This window comes from Canis lupus, chromosome 15 (assembly GCF_011100685.1).
Source record: "Canis lupus familiaris isolate Mischka breed German Shepherd chromosome 15, alternate assembly UU_Cfam_GSD_1.0, whole genome shotgun sequence".
Taxonomy (NCBI): Eukaryota; Metazoa; Chordata; class Mammalia; order Carnivora; family Canidae; genus Canis; species Canis lupus.
The window spans coordinates 59094888-59110465 of NC_049236.1; the positions used below are offsets into that span (position 1 = coordinate 59094888).

At 36.8% G+C, this 15578-nt stretch overlaps 1 protein-coding gene across 4 annotated transcripts in view; it reads right to left on the reverse strand.

Moving 5' to 3' along the window:
• Nucleotides 1-15009, reverse strand: part of FSTL5 (follistatin like 5) — a 706657-nt gene extending 691648 nt beyond the window's left edge. For all 4 annotated transcript variants that reach the window (XM_038559137.1, XM_038559135.1, XM_038559136.1 and 1 more), the window contains exon 1: nucleotides 14689-15009. The gene's annotated coding sequence lies outside the window, so the exon portion shown is untranslated. The remainder of the gene's footprint in view (nucleotides 1-14688) is intronic.
• Nucleotides 15010-15578: the final 569 nt, after the last annotated feature.

Below are 15578 nucleotides of genomic sequence, written 5' to 3' on the forward strand. Positions count from 1 at the left end.
TGAATGAAAAAAGATAAGACTGCATTAATAAATTTAGTTTTATTTTCCTCTAAATTAAAAAGTTTTAATTCATGAGACTTTTGCTTTTGCAAAATTGTAGAATTTCTTAATTAAAAAATAATGAATAATCAAGATTGCATTAGAATACTATAGTTTCATTCAGAATCTTATGCAGTCAAGACATGAGTCACTGAAGAAATCTTATGTACTTGAGAAACTCAAGTGCTTTCTAGAAAATCTTGCTGGGCCTAATGTATTTTTATTTGAGACTTTAGACATCAAAAAAATCAGCTTGCATGAGAAATATGACACTAAAATTATAGAATTCTTAATATATAGTCACAGAGCATTGAGTCCTTTGAGCCTGGAAAGTCCATGTGTGACCCTGTCTGTGACAGTGTGGCCTTTAACCTCCCAAAAGCCTTTGGCTCAGCCTTGGTTCTACCTTAAAAGGTCTTGTAATGCTTTAGTGACATTATTTAAATGGTGTCCAAAATCAGGCTTGAAAAAACAAAAACAAAAAACAAAAACAAAACAAAAACAAAATCAGGCTTGAGGCCCAATAATTGCTCAATAAATGATAAAATAATAATAATAATGACAAATATTATTATTTCATCATTTATTTCTTCATATAATTCAATTTTTAATTGATTTTATAAAATCAAGTTAAGATTCTTTTAGATTTATGGCCAAAGAACATACAGAGAAAATTTACAGAAAACTTACTTTAAAAAACATTAAAACATCATATTCACTAATAAGGAAATGTAAATAAAAATCCAGTAAGTAGGGCAGCCCAGGTGGCTCAGAGATTTAGCGCCGCCTTCAGCCCAGGCCTGGTCCTAGAGACCTGGGATCAAGTCCCATGCCGGGCTCCCTGCATGAAGCCTCCTTCTCCCTCTGCCTGTGTCTCTGCATCTCTCTCTCTCTCTTTCTTTCTCTCTCTCTCTCTGTGTCTCTCATGAATAAATAAATAAAATCTTTTAAAAAATCCAGTAAGTATAATTTTCACTGTTATATTAACAAAATCATAAAATGCAACACTACGACCAAATAACTCAAACATCACTAGCCTAAATCAATTTTAATCATTATTGAAAATAATGCAACAGTAGCCATTTCTAAACTTAAGTATGATCAGGTGATTTTCCAAAATAGTTCAACTTCTAGTGAAATTTTAAAATAACAACAAAAGCTTTGAATGGATTTCAAATATACCTTTTAAAAGTTTGTAGATCCTCAACATTCATAGAAAAACTGCATGCCAAACAATAAATAATAATATGTATATTTTACTAAAATGCAACTTTATTATGATCTCAAGAAATCATATATGTTGGTATAAAATTTAAATGTCCTCTGGAAAAATGGCAACTAATTCCAAAAAACTGTCATTATGCAAGAAAAGAATCTATTAACTTATCATTAAGTCAAGACTGACTAATACCATCACACTGAGACTATGTTAAGAAGCTATTAGTAATAAAATTTTCCTTCCTCTTTAAAGAATGCTGCTATGTAATTGCTCATTATTACAGCATGGTAGGATTTCAATTGAATCTTTTGAATATATTTATACTCTCAGATGCAGAAAAAATATATTTTATTTTGAAAAAGTGTTTTAAATTATCAAGTTTTCTATTTTCAGCAAAACTTTGGAAAATTGTGGAGCAAAGTCCCAACCAAAAACAACCTGAGAGTTGGTACTTTCAAATTTATGAAATATATAGATACGAGACCTGGCTCTCTATATGAAGTTGCCAAAGGAAAACATCAGATCTGCTTAGGAGTTTCTGAGAATGGATGCCCTTTATTTTGTTCCTGTTTTTCAAAGTTTAGAAGGAAGCTGCACAGATCCTGGATAGTACACAAACCTATGTTTAAGTCCAGTGTTTTTAAGCTAACTAGTAACATTTTAGGATAAGGCCCAACTTATTCTCAAGACTATCAGAGATTTAATTTAAGCCAACTAATGCTATACAGAAGTCCCCGAATGCTAGGCACCTAATGGTCATGTTCTCTTTTCTTGATTAGACCCTGTGCTAACATCTAAAAACTGGGGCAGGAAAACCTCGGTTCACAGAGTGAGGTCTTCATAGTGTCTCAACAATTTATAAATCAAATCTATTTACCTTCTTAACAAATAGGACCAAAAAAAATAGGGAGAAATGGTGAGGCTTCTTGAAGTGTTAAATAACCATGAATCTGAGGACCCCTGGGTGGCTCAGCGATTTAGAGCCTGCCTTTGGCCCAGGGCGTGATCCTGGAATCCCGAAATCAAGTCCCACATCGGGGTCCCTGCATGGAGCCTGCTTCTCCCTCTGCCTGTGTCTCTGCCATTCTCTCTCTGTGTGTCTCTCAGGAATAAATAAATAAAATCTCAACAAATAAATAACCATGAATCTTGCAATTTCAAAAAAGTTATGCTGCACATAAAGATAAAGAAGACTTTTTTTTTTAAGAATTTATTTATTTATTTATTTATTTATTTATTTATTTATTTATTTATGAGAGAAAGCAGGAGAGAGAGAAAGCGCAGAGGGAGACGAGAAGCAGATTCCCTGCTCTGCAGGCAGCCTGACTCGGGGGTAGATTCCAGGACCCTGAGATCATGACTTGAGCCAAACATAGATGCTTAACAGACTGAGCTACCCAGGCTCTCTAAAGAAGACAATTTTTGAGGGAAAGCATAGTGATATTAGAAAGCTAGTATCAAAATATCCTTAATGCTTTCTTGAGCTCCCTCTACTGATTTTTAGATAGTTGTTAACCTGACCGAGATGTTTAACAAAACATATACAATTATCACGATGTCTAGTTGAGTGCTAGTATCAAGAGCAGTTTTCACAGCGGGGCAAAAAATTCAACTCCAGATATTATCAATTAAATCATACTACTTGTTCACAGACAGGAAAACAAACTCAACAAAAGACTTTCCTCGTCCTCAGGCCTCAGGAAACAACAAATAGGACACTTGCCAAAAGAAAATAAACAGTCATAGAGGGAATTTATTTGAAATCTTAGTTGTCATTAATTGTAAATATGTAGACTTAAAATGCAAAGCATTTCTAGAATTTTTTCTCTTCATTTTTAAAATCTTTTTAGCTCAATTAATGATGACTTCATGAGAAATCTCATCAAAGGAAGTAATTTATGCAAAGTATTGCCACAATTTGTGCAAGTTCTTTCAAGTCTTACTTTTTTTTGTAAATGCACTAACTTTTGAGATTCTGCCAAAGTACTGAGATGTTGTGCATTTAATTGTTGCACTTATTTCATAAAGCTGTGGGTGTATTTCTAGCACATTCATTTTCTTCTGCTTTTTCCTTACATGGTCCCATGATGTCACAGTTTTTAATAAACACTGGTTTCTCAAGCATGTGCACAAACCCAAAAGGCATACTAAGCATTTCTCTTTCCCTAATAATGCCATAGTGTCTAGGATAATGAATCACTTGACATAAATACCAGCTCACTGGATCATTGCCTCAAAGGAACATAGATTTTTAGAGCACTCAAGTTTTCTATGAAAGAATGTGAAGTTCTGAACAAATAAACGGTACAATGCACAAAGTTTTCAGAAATTAGCTTTAAGTCCTAGAATTTAGTTACCATATCTGCTCTGCATTGTGTATTTAAAAATGGAAAGAAAAATTAATCTAAATAACATTTCAGTTATTGTAGTGCCAAATAAGGAAGGATGCTAATTTTCATTAACAAGAAAAATACAAATAAAAAGAATCATTTTCATCATGATGGGAGCCTTTTGGACTTTGTCAATAATTAGACATCAAGAATGAAAGAATTATTCTAAAGAACACATGTAAATGGCCAACATGGCCATGAAAACTTGTTCAACATCCCTAATCATCAGGGAAATGCAGATTGAAGCCTTTATGAATTATCACCTCACACCTGTTAGGATGTCTATTATCAAAACAAAACAAAACAAAAACAAAAACACACAAAAAAAACACAAAAACCTAGGGTGCTTGGGTGGCTCTCTTGGTTGGTTAAGCGTCTGCCTTTGGCTCAGGTCATGATCCCAGATCATGGGCTCCCTGCTCAGTGGGGAATTTGCTTTCCACCTCTGCCCTCCCTCCAGCTTGTGCACTCGCTCTCAATCTCTGTCTCTCTCTCTCTCTCTCTCTCTCTCATAAATAAATAAAATCTTTAAAAAAAAAAAAAAACAAAAACAAAGAAACCCTGTGCATTGTTGGCAGAAATGTAAAATGGCACAGACACTATGGAAAACAGGTTGGATATTCCTTAAAAATTAAAAATAGAATTATCATATGATCCACTGACCCAACTCTTTCTGGCTATTTATCCAAAAAAATTGAAAGCAGGATCTCAAGAGATACTGGCATTCCCACATTCATTGTAGCAATATTCACAACATCCACAAGTAATGTCAACTTATCAGAAACTACTTAATGGGTGCCACAGAATGCCAGAGTTGGTACCCAAGATAACCTCTACCTCAGACATCACTCATTCCTTAGTAATCTTTTACCTGTTTTACTTTTGATCATGATACTTATCAATAATAGACATGATCCTCTGTCTATATTAGTTTCTTTATTGTCTGTCTTTCCACAGAAAGAGTAGAGTGGGAACTTTCTATCATTCTCACTCAATCCCCAGCACCCAAAAGGGCACCTGAAACAGTAGGCACTTAATGTTTACGGAAATAATTATTTTATGTTAAATATTATCCTAATGTTTTAAAGAAAATTACTGTTTATTAAAATCAAAAATTGAATTTTTAAAAAGATTTTATTTGGGACACAGAGAGAGAGAGAGTGAGTGAGCAGATGAGCGAGGGGAGGGGCAGAGGGAGAGGGACAAGCAGACTCCCTGTTGAGCAGGGAGCCCCAAATGGGGCTTGAATCCAGGACCCCAGGATCATGCCCTGAGCCTAAGTCAGGCAGGTTAACCAAATGAGTCACCCAGGCGCCCCCAAAATTGGATTTATATACTAGTTGATTTTATTTAGATTTTATCTAAATAAAATTACTGTAAACTGTATGCAAACTGTATGTAAACTTATAAAAGATATAAGTGCAATAAAATTGTATAATAAATGTAAGGAAAAGTAGTTACCTAAATATTTACCAATCGCTAGACTAAATAAATAAGAACAAAATTATTAGTATCATAAGTGTGATATTCTTTTTAAGATGACATTCTTTTAAAATATGAAGTTCTTTCAAAGTAAATATAAATAAATTTGTGGCATTTTTCTTAAATAATAAATGCAAATAGCATTTGAACTTTAATTATAATTTCTATACATCCATAAAGCATAACACTAAATATAAATCCCTGATTTGCATGGAAAGATTCTATGTTGCATGAAATAAGATAATAATAATAAGCCCTTTGTGTGGTTTTTCAATTTGTTGAAGACCAAAGACAAAAAATAAAATAATAAAATCAGAATAGAAGAACAAAACCTAAAAACACTAACCAATCCATGGTCATAAACTACATGTACAAAACGCTACATAGTAGAGGCAAACACAAAAAAGAATAAACTTCAATGAGGATTATGTAATAATATGTACATGAAGTAATTTCAAACTGTGACGTTTTGCACACGTGGAAGGAATTCCTAGGGTTCTTCCTTTAAAAAGAACTTAATATCAATTAGGAAGGACAATCTAAGACACTTTAAAAGAACCAAAAGCCACATCAGACTATTCACCGCACAGTTCAGGTCATAAATGCTGGAGACCGGTGGCACAGCAATAATGCAGAAAGGTTCTAAGGTTCAAGCAGAACTTGAGACAGGTATGGGAAGCATAACTCCTACATGAATCCCAGTGACCCACACTCTTGTATAATCACCTCACCTTATGTGGAGCCAGAACCTTTAACTCACTTTTGACCAACAGAATAGGACAAAGGTGATAGAGTGTTCTTACATTATGGAAAAGAGGAGAGATTTTTAAAACTTAATTAAGGTTCCAAATCAGTTGACATAAGTAAGTATGGAGATTACTCTAGCTGGACCTGACCTAATAAGGTGAGCCCTGTAAAGCAGGTCTATAGGTCAAAAACTGAAGGAATCAGCCAAATTCTTATCTGGCCTTGAAGACACACACAAACAAAGAAAAGTAAAAGAAAAAGAGAAAAAAATATTAACAACAGCCAGTGACCTTGGGGAAGGAGCCTGGGCCTCAAATAAGAGCCCAGTCCTGGCTAAAATCTTGATACGAGATTCTGAGCAGAGGACCCAGCTAGTCTGGACCCAGACTTGTGACTCACGGAAACTGTGAGATAATAAATGTTTAAATTACTGAGGTTATGGTAATTTTTATACAATAGTAGAGAACACATACATACATGTGAAAAAAATACACACCTTGGTGACACTGACATGACATTAATTGCAACAAGCTCTCTGGACTTGGACCTAGTTTGCGGCAACATGGCTAAACGCACCAAGACGATCAGAATCACGGGTAAATACGAGACTCCTGATGGTGCCTCCCTCAGGAAAATGGTGAAGCAGACTGAAATAAGCCAGCACACTAAGTACACTCGCTTCTTCTGTGGCAAAACCAGATGAAAAGATGAGCTGTGGGCATCTGGCATTGAGGCTCCTGCATGAAAACCACAGCCAGGGGATCTGGACCTACACCACTATGGCCATCACAGTAAAGTCGGCCATCAGAAGACTGAAGCAGTTAAAATATCAGTAGAAGTTCTTTTTTTTGGGATCCCTGGGTGGCACAGCGGTTTGGCGCCTGCCTTTGGCCCAGGGCGCGATCCTGGAGACCCGGGATCGAATCCCACATCAGGCTCCTGGTGCATGGAGCCTGCTTCTCCCTCTGCCTGTGTCCCTGCCTCTCTCTCTCTCTCTCTCTCTCTCTCTCTGTGACTATCATAAATAAATAAAAATTAAAAAAAAAAAGATAAAAAAAAGAAGTTCTTTTTTTTTCTTCAGTAGAAGTTCTACCATTTGAAACATTGCTAGCGTATAGTAAGTGGGTTAATTAACGTAATAAAAAATAATTGTTGGGCAGCCCGGGTGGCTCAGCTGTTTGACTCTGCCTTCAGCCCAGGGTGTGATCCTGGAGACCCAGAATCGAGCCCCACGTCAGGTTCCCTGTATGGGAGGGGCTTCTCCCTCTGCCTGTGTCTCTGCCTCTCTCTCTCTGTCTCTCTCTGCATCTCTCAAGAATGAATAAATAAAATCTTTAAAAAATAATAATTGCAACAAAAACAAGAGCCCGTGAAAAGCACATATGAGCACAATGTGCTCTTCTATTATGAAAAAACTTGTCTAGAAATTGCAGAGTGAGATGCAAGTGGAGATTCTTGAAAACATAACAATCCAGACAGGGCACTGATTTTGTATTGAGGGAAGAAATCATACTTCATATTTTGATCCATCTCTGTTTTTACATAAGTGCATTGCACACACGAGAAAACTGAAAATCAGATTGATTACTTGTAGGCTACAGAACCAAAAACAAGAACTAGTAGAGAATTTCAACTTAATATAGTAAAAATTAGAGATCCACTGATGATTTCTGAAGGACACAGTGACATTTAAGAGCTTAGTTTAACTGAGAGGAATCTAGAAGAGGTATGAAGTCTGTATCAGCAGAACACAATGATGATGATCATGCAGCTGGTTTCAGACAGAGCTTGATCTGAGTCCCAGCTCTGTGGGCGACATAACTCCTTAAGCTTTGATCTTTCACTATCTAGCTCATAGGGTGCTATGCATATAGAATATGATAACGCTTATAAATACTTAACATATTACATGGCATACTATGAATTACCAAAATGTTTACTTGCTATAAGTATCATTAATTATCACTGCAGGAAGAAACAAAAATCAAGGAGATCACTGTAGAAAGTGTCAAAATAATTCTGATTGAGATGGGAGAGTGTGGGTCAAGGTAAAAGTGATAAGATGGGGGCACAAAAAATATGGAAATAGATAAATCTATATTACAAAGGGAAGAATGTTAGAACGTGGGGACTCACTGCTTATAGTATGGTAAGAATGATGTAAGTTCAAAACACCTCTGAAATTTTCAGGCTGCGGTCAATAGAAAAGTGTGTCATTAACTGGCAGGCGAAAAATGAGGATGGGGGATCATGGGACCATATTAGGGATGAGGTGATGAGTTCATGGCGTTTGTGCTGTCACCATGAAATCAGAATTAAAATGTCCATCAGACCTTTGTAAATACATTAATAGAGTTCAAATCTGGGCCAGTGCTGTATATTCGGAAGATATCTGTGAAGAGAGAATAATTGTAGCTGTGGGAGTGAATGGACTTCCTGTAGGGCTCCACAGAGCATGAGGAACAGTGAGTCAAATGAATGGTATAAAAAATGGTGCAGAAATTTCAAGATTAAAAACATGTATACCAGGCATCATTTTAAAAGTAAAACACTGATATTGCTAACCAATATGTAAAGTACTTAATAAGAGCCCTATAATCTTTCACTTTTAAGTTAACTTCCTCTATAAATCAAACTTTTCTATCTCCTTTGGGATCCATTTAATAAGGACAACTCAAAACTTAGATAATGAGGATTCATTGGGGAATCTGATGCAACTCTGGGGCTCACCTGGGAACTGTTTTATAATTACTGCCAACAGTACTCACCTCCTCTCCTACTCAGTGAGCTTAATTCTATACGAAAACAAAGAGCATTGAAAACAAAGAGCATCAGGAGTGGTCAGTATTTCCCTTCAGGCCTCAAACAGAATAAAAAACAATAAATGAAGCATTTACCGTTTCCTAAGTGTTCAAGAGACCACTTAGACTACCTCTTTCTGTACTGTGCTTCAAAACTACTCACTTTATTTTGATGGCCTTATTTCATCTCACAGATCATTTGAAATATTAATAGCTAACTAGTCTGAAGATTTAAATGGGACTAATGGTTGATAACACAAGTGGCAATTGCTTGAAGTGGGCTGAAGTTCAAGATGTATTTGTATTTGATATTCAGTAGGACGTTTTTGTGGGAGTGAGGAGAAACCTAGAACTCTTAGGACACAATAACTCTTCTACTGTTCTTATGCTATTTAACATAGAAAGGGAAATATTGTCTGTTCCTACTGTTATTAACGGTCTACGAGATGGAATAATGTAGCATATTTCTAATGTTAAATACAAAGGAAAAACTTCTTAAAACCTTTGGTATTGTGCACTCTAAAGTGTGTATACTAAGGAATAAATGCCATGAAATTATTTCCATATAATTTAATAATTAAAGGAAAGACTTGGGGAAAGAAGGTAAAGGAGGCATTCACATAGAGTAAAGAAAGTCTAACAGAAAATGGGTAGCTTTAAATAAGACACATCCAGTTGAAAACCTGATCTAAATAGAGTTGCTGGAAGTGCACAGTGTAGCTACAAGAGGGGTGAGTTGGGTTTGATTGCCTAATCCACCTATTCCTAGTGGTGTGGCCACACTCTAGAGAGGTGTATAACTTTGATCTGAGGGTCAACTTTCTCATATCTAAAATGAAAATAATGATTTTTTTCACAGTTATACAAATGTTAGACTTAATGTAAATAAAATGGCCTAATAGGAGTAAAATATGTATGTATATAACACTTCGAATGGTATCTCCTTCTATCTTCTTCTTGTTGTTTAAGTGAATCCAGGATGAAAGACCTTATGCTCAAATATCAATAGGTAATTTACTGTGAGACAGCAAATGTGTTTAGTAGCAAATCACCTTCTTTCTTCCTTTGGAAAGATGAATGGGACAACCCCTCCTTAATCCTAAAGGAGGCAGTTCAGAGTCTGGTTGATGTCAGGATCACAGCAATTACTGTAGCTTTGAGAAAAGGGGGCACATATCTACAGAGTACATGGGGACATTTGCCACTTCATGTTAGTAAAAATATTTGAGGGTTTTAGAAATTAGAAAAAATAAAGTCTTGGTGGTCATAGAACACTATCTAAGGTGTTTTGTGGAAGTGGCCCAATCATGAAAGGCAAATTATTTCCATTTCATCATCATCTTTGTGGAACATAGTTCAGGCTTGTATGTTTTAATTGCTATTGTATGTGTATGTTTTTATTGCTACCTTAGTGCTACTTATACAGAAAAAAAATATATATCACTAAAGCAAGTTTCCCTTGACTGTCAATTACAATGGATATATTTAAATAAAACTGAACAAGAAAAGTATTTTCAAATCTTTTGCATTGTGTTTTAAAATTGCTAGCAGTGCCATGAACCAGTTATGAGTTGGAATAATATTCTCTGTATTGACATGCAAATGAACTCACTAAGCAACTACTTTGCTTTAGAGATTTACATAATTTGATACCAAAAGCCACGTTAAATTAATATTAATTACTTGGTTTTAAAGCAAGAAAGTTCAGAGTTAAGGTTGATCCTCTTCCCACATTTTACCACATTTATGCATGAAAACACTAATATACAAAGAATAAAAACATCTTAGGTATAGGGATATCCAGGCTCTATTCCTTAGAAGTGCATGGCTTATTACACAAAGATGTATAAGAAATAAACCTGATATATCTCTTTTAGAGATAGAAACTTTCAAATCCTTTACCAGCACTCATTTTTTCAGAATCAGTGTGGTGCCATAAACTCTTCATTATGTACACATCCATTCTTGACAAATTTTCATTTCCAATTGTCCCTTCCCTTGCCAATCACAGCATGAAAGCTTATGAATGACATTTTCATGGCAAAAAATTGGTGTGTGCTAAAGCATAACAACCTAAATTAAACTAATAATAACAAAAAACACATTTGTCATTAAAAATTACATATTGTATTACAGCTTGTTATGTAAATTAGTTTTGTATTAAGTAGCATGTTGAATTTGCATGTTTAAGATCATTCTCATTGCATGTTTATGGTAGAGTATAATTTACCAAGAAATATATATGTGTATACACACACACACACACACACGATATACACACACACACATTCCTTAGATCATATACTGAAACTACTGCTTAATTCTTTCTCTTTAAAAGAAAATATCAAGACTCATTGGAATTCTGAATTTATTGAAAACACTATCTTATCTATTATAATAATATTAACTTCCTCAATACCATAGTGATTAAAGCACAAAGGGACCAATTGTTTTGTTGTGTGGTAGGGTGATCAATTTAATGGGAAAATTAGGATTTTCCACAGGGACCCTACAGTTCACCTTAACTAGACTTAACTATGCCCAAAGGACATAGAAGGTGTTGAAGCAGAAGGTGATTAAGTCTGTTTGGTAAGATAATTGGTCACATGGCTGTTATGGTAATGTTAATAACAGGAAATGCTTTTTCTGACCTATTACTTCATAAGAGTCTTTAGAACTTCATAATATATTAAGTTATAAAAATATTAGAGTTATTAAAAATATAAAAATAAAAATAAAAATATTAGAATTATTGTGGAATTTGGGGCAGAACTAATCGAAAGATATTATTGAAGGTGTTTTGGTTGGTCTCCTTAATAAATGAGGATTAAACATGAAAAATGGGGATCTCTGGGTGTCTCAGCGGTTTAACGCTTGCCTTTGGCCCAGAGTGTGATCCTGGAGTCCTGGAATCGAGTCCCACAACAGGCTCCTGCATGGAGCCTGCTTCTCCCTCTGCTGTGTCTCTGCCTCTCTCTCTCTCCCTCTCTCTTTTTCTCTCTCTCTGTCTCTAATGAATAAATAAATAACATCTTTTTTTAAAAAAAAGAAAAATGGCCATTATCCAAAGAAAATTCTCAATTTACTTACATTAAAAAAAAAATTTACTTACATTATCTCTTAAGTAGAATTTTAAGTTAACTTTAAAAAGTCATTCACTAAAACTTTTTAGCATATTTCTTTATTATTAATTTCTTTAATTTTCTATTGTACACATTAGTAAATGAATTTTTAAAAAAGCAATGTATGGCCTTGATAATAGAAAGCCCAACTGTTTCATCTTTGTCTTAAATATCACCAAGCATGCATAGTTATTCATCTTATCTATAAGAAAAAAAAGACATCTACCCAGCAATACCATTTTTGAAGTTTTGAGTAGACCAATGTGCTTTAAGAAACTGAGATGCAATTAAGAAAGACAACTTGAGTATGTCATGTGATGTGCAATGAAATTGTTTCAATAATTTTTTTATCCAAGTGGTAAAACTTCATCATCTTGAAGTAAAAAGTGCTGCATTTACTTTAGTATCTATGCCATCAAGTGAATTCATGCTTTAGCAGGCTATCTATTGTTGTGGTTTTGAATATTCCTTTGAATTTCACATGGACAAGTTGTAACTCCAAAATATGGTCATTTTTTTGTGCAGCAAAGAATTTATGAAGGGTCACCACATTTGAATATCTTCAATAGGTGTCTTCAAAGTTGGCGATTTTATTTGATTACAGTAAGAGTTGCATTCTGCATCCAGATAGCATCCCCTATGTGCTAAAGTCAGGCTTATCATGGTCATCTAATTTTACCTTGCCTCAGAACTAAGATATAAAAGTGAAATATGTAAAAAAATCATGAAAGATGTATCTAATATTTTAAATTTGCAATTTCATTGAATCTACCTTACAAGTTTAACGACTGCCAATAGCATATTTTGATTTTAGCGTTTAACATCTCATTGTGACAACACTAAACTTAATTTGAAAGAATTCCAGATACTAGTAGTTCAGGGGAACTGCTTATACTCAAACAAAGACATACATCTTAGAAAACTTTATGCAGAAAGAAGTCAATGAGATACTGAAATACATTTAGGTGAGTATAGTGTTTATTTCTATTATTGCTTTCCAGTAAGTTATAAAATTAAAATATATATTGATGTTTCAGTAAAGAAAAAAAAACTGAAACTAAAAGAAGCCATAGTCCTGTTTGAAATTCCATAGTATGAGTGTTTATACCCGTATGATTAGTTTTAAAAAGAAAATTTCAAAATGTATGGAAAAAAATAATTATTCTATATTAATGTAAAGGAGGCCGTTTGGTAAATGTTTCATGTCCCAGTGTTCCATACTTCCTCCTTCACTTCTCTACCTGTTCCCTTTTAAAAATTTGTATCAATGTTTAACATACGACCACATGACTGACAGAAATCCTACAATCTGCTCAGGGTAAAATATGGGAACAACCTAAGGGGATTTACATTTTACCTCTAGTGTTTGCAGTAATATCCATTTCTTGGAACAATCACACTCACACGTAGGACTATGCTGTAGATAAAATGAAAAAGCTCTACACAGAGGAATTATTTTAAATCATAAACTCTAAAGCTAAAGTTCACACTTGCAAGTGTAATGCAACTAGAGCAGAAATTTTTATAACTAAAAACATACAAATATATAAACTTAACTTAGTGTGCTCTTTAGTTGCTGAAAAGCATAGCCCTAGACTGTTGAATGATACTTAGTAAGTCTGAAACAGCTTACAGTTCACATGTTCCTATTAAGATAGGATGTCTAGTTGCAACCTGAACTCTTTCCCTGGAATGCAAACCTTCCCCTCTATATTCCCCAACTCTCATTTATCCTTAACCTGGTGCCACAAAACGACATAGATGAAAAATCATAATTCTGTTTATCAAACATCATGCATGCCTGTCAAATAAAGTCATGAATAGCAGTAAGAAATACACAGAGCACCAGTTAACTTCTAGCATTTGATACTTCTTCACTATGAGAAGTACTGTTCAGTGGTTCTCTGCACTGAATTCTTTCTTCATACACACTCAAAACACACTGCCAATTGACAAAAGGAGCATAGCTTCAAAAGCAAATCTCCTAAGTAGAGAAAAGCTCTCTGTTAAACATGCAAGAGGTTAAACATTGCTGAAATAGCGAGACATTTTCTCAGCCCACGCTTCCCAGTTCCATTCAATTACCAACAGCAGTAGCGACTATAATACAAGCTAATACTGTATTATTAAATCGGAAGCTTCCCATTTACATCCACCTCTAACCTGAGGGGGTGGGGGGATGACATTTACTAGTCAACAGCAGAACAAACAGCCCCCAACTTGGAAATACACATGACCTTGGGGTGTAGAATTCTCAGAGACTGAGTTTCACAAGTTGTATTTGGATCTACTGCAAAACAGCACGTCTAAACGAACCCAACATGGTATAAATGCTCTTATCCTGACCACCTCCCCTCCAAAAACGTTAAGAGAGCTCTGCACTTTGCAGTCTATGCTATAGACATCAGAGGTAATATTGATTAATCAGACGTTAGTCCACTCCAGTATTTTTTTTTTAATACTGCATTTGTCTTAAACAACTTGTTGGTTGGCTCATTTAATGTAATTTGCTAACATATTTGGGGGCTTGCATTGAACGGTTCCTGTTTCTTGAGCCACGCTAGAAGTGCTGCTCCACAAATATTTGCATTTAAAAAGCAGAATATAACCTGATGACATTAACTTCACAAAAAAAAAAAAAAAAACAACAACAACAACACACACACACACACAAAACCCTCAACTTCCCCTCTAGAATTCCGTGCTTAATCACCAACTGATATTCCTGTAATGATAATAATAGTAATATCATTTAAATAATCCCTGCAATCATTGCCAAAAGTCCTGTTTCGGATTACAAAAAGCCTAACTTGCTTTCAAAATTTCGTATGGCACTCTGCAATTCCTCCCCCATTTGTAATAATTTACAGCAATGGTATTTGTCTTACCTTATTTTAAGAGTCAAAAAAAAAAAAAAAAAGTCTCCCAGAAAGATTCCTACACGGTGGGGATCTATAGATCACAATAATAATAATAGTTTAAAAAAAAAAAAAAGCAAGAAGCAAAACAACAACAACAACCCAAAAAACGTTAAAAGATGGTCTCAGCTGGGTAAAGAGGAGAAGAGTTTGGTCTAAAACTACAGGAATCTCCAAAGTCACGCTTGAACGGGCGCCCAGGTGGCACACAGGGGACTGGCCCCCGCGCCCGGGTCCACACTCCTTTGTCAAGTTGCTGCGGTCCCGGCGGGGCGGCGGGTCCGCGGGGCAGGGAGGGGGCGGGGAGGGCGTCGCCTGGAGGGGCGGGCAGCCGGGCGGCCGCGGCCCCGGTTCAGCACCCGCAGCGCGCGGACAGCTCCTCTCGCCGCCCGCGTGGCTCCGTCGCTGGACCCGGCTGGTTCGCGCGCCTCCTCCCACGGCCGCCGCGGCCGCCACTCAACGCGGAGGCCCCGCCCCCGCCCTCTGACGTAGCTGCTTTGCATACCGGCTCGGGGCGGGGCCGGGCGAGGGGGCGGGGCCTGGGCTGCCGCTCGGGCGCTGGGCGGCCGGGGAGGAGGCGAGACCCGTGCGGGCCTGCGATGCTCGCCCCGCAACCCTGGGGCGCCGGCGCTCCTGGGCGGCCCGAGCCGCTGCCTGCGCCGGGGCCGCGGTTCCGGGCGCCCGGGCTGCGGCCGCAGGGGGCGGGGGAGCACCCGAGGGCACCCCCGCCGGCCCGGGGCTTCGGGACAAACTTTCCCGCTCCCGGGGCGGCTGCGGGGAGGGAGTCGCTGCAGCAGCTCCACCTTGTCCTGGAGGCAGGGACCGCCCGGGCGCCCGGAGCAAACGCGAAAGCGGGCGGC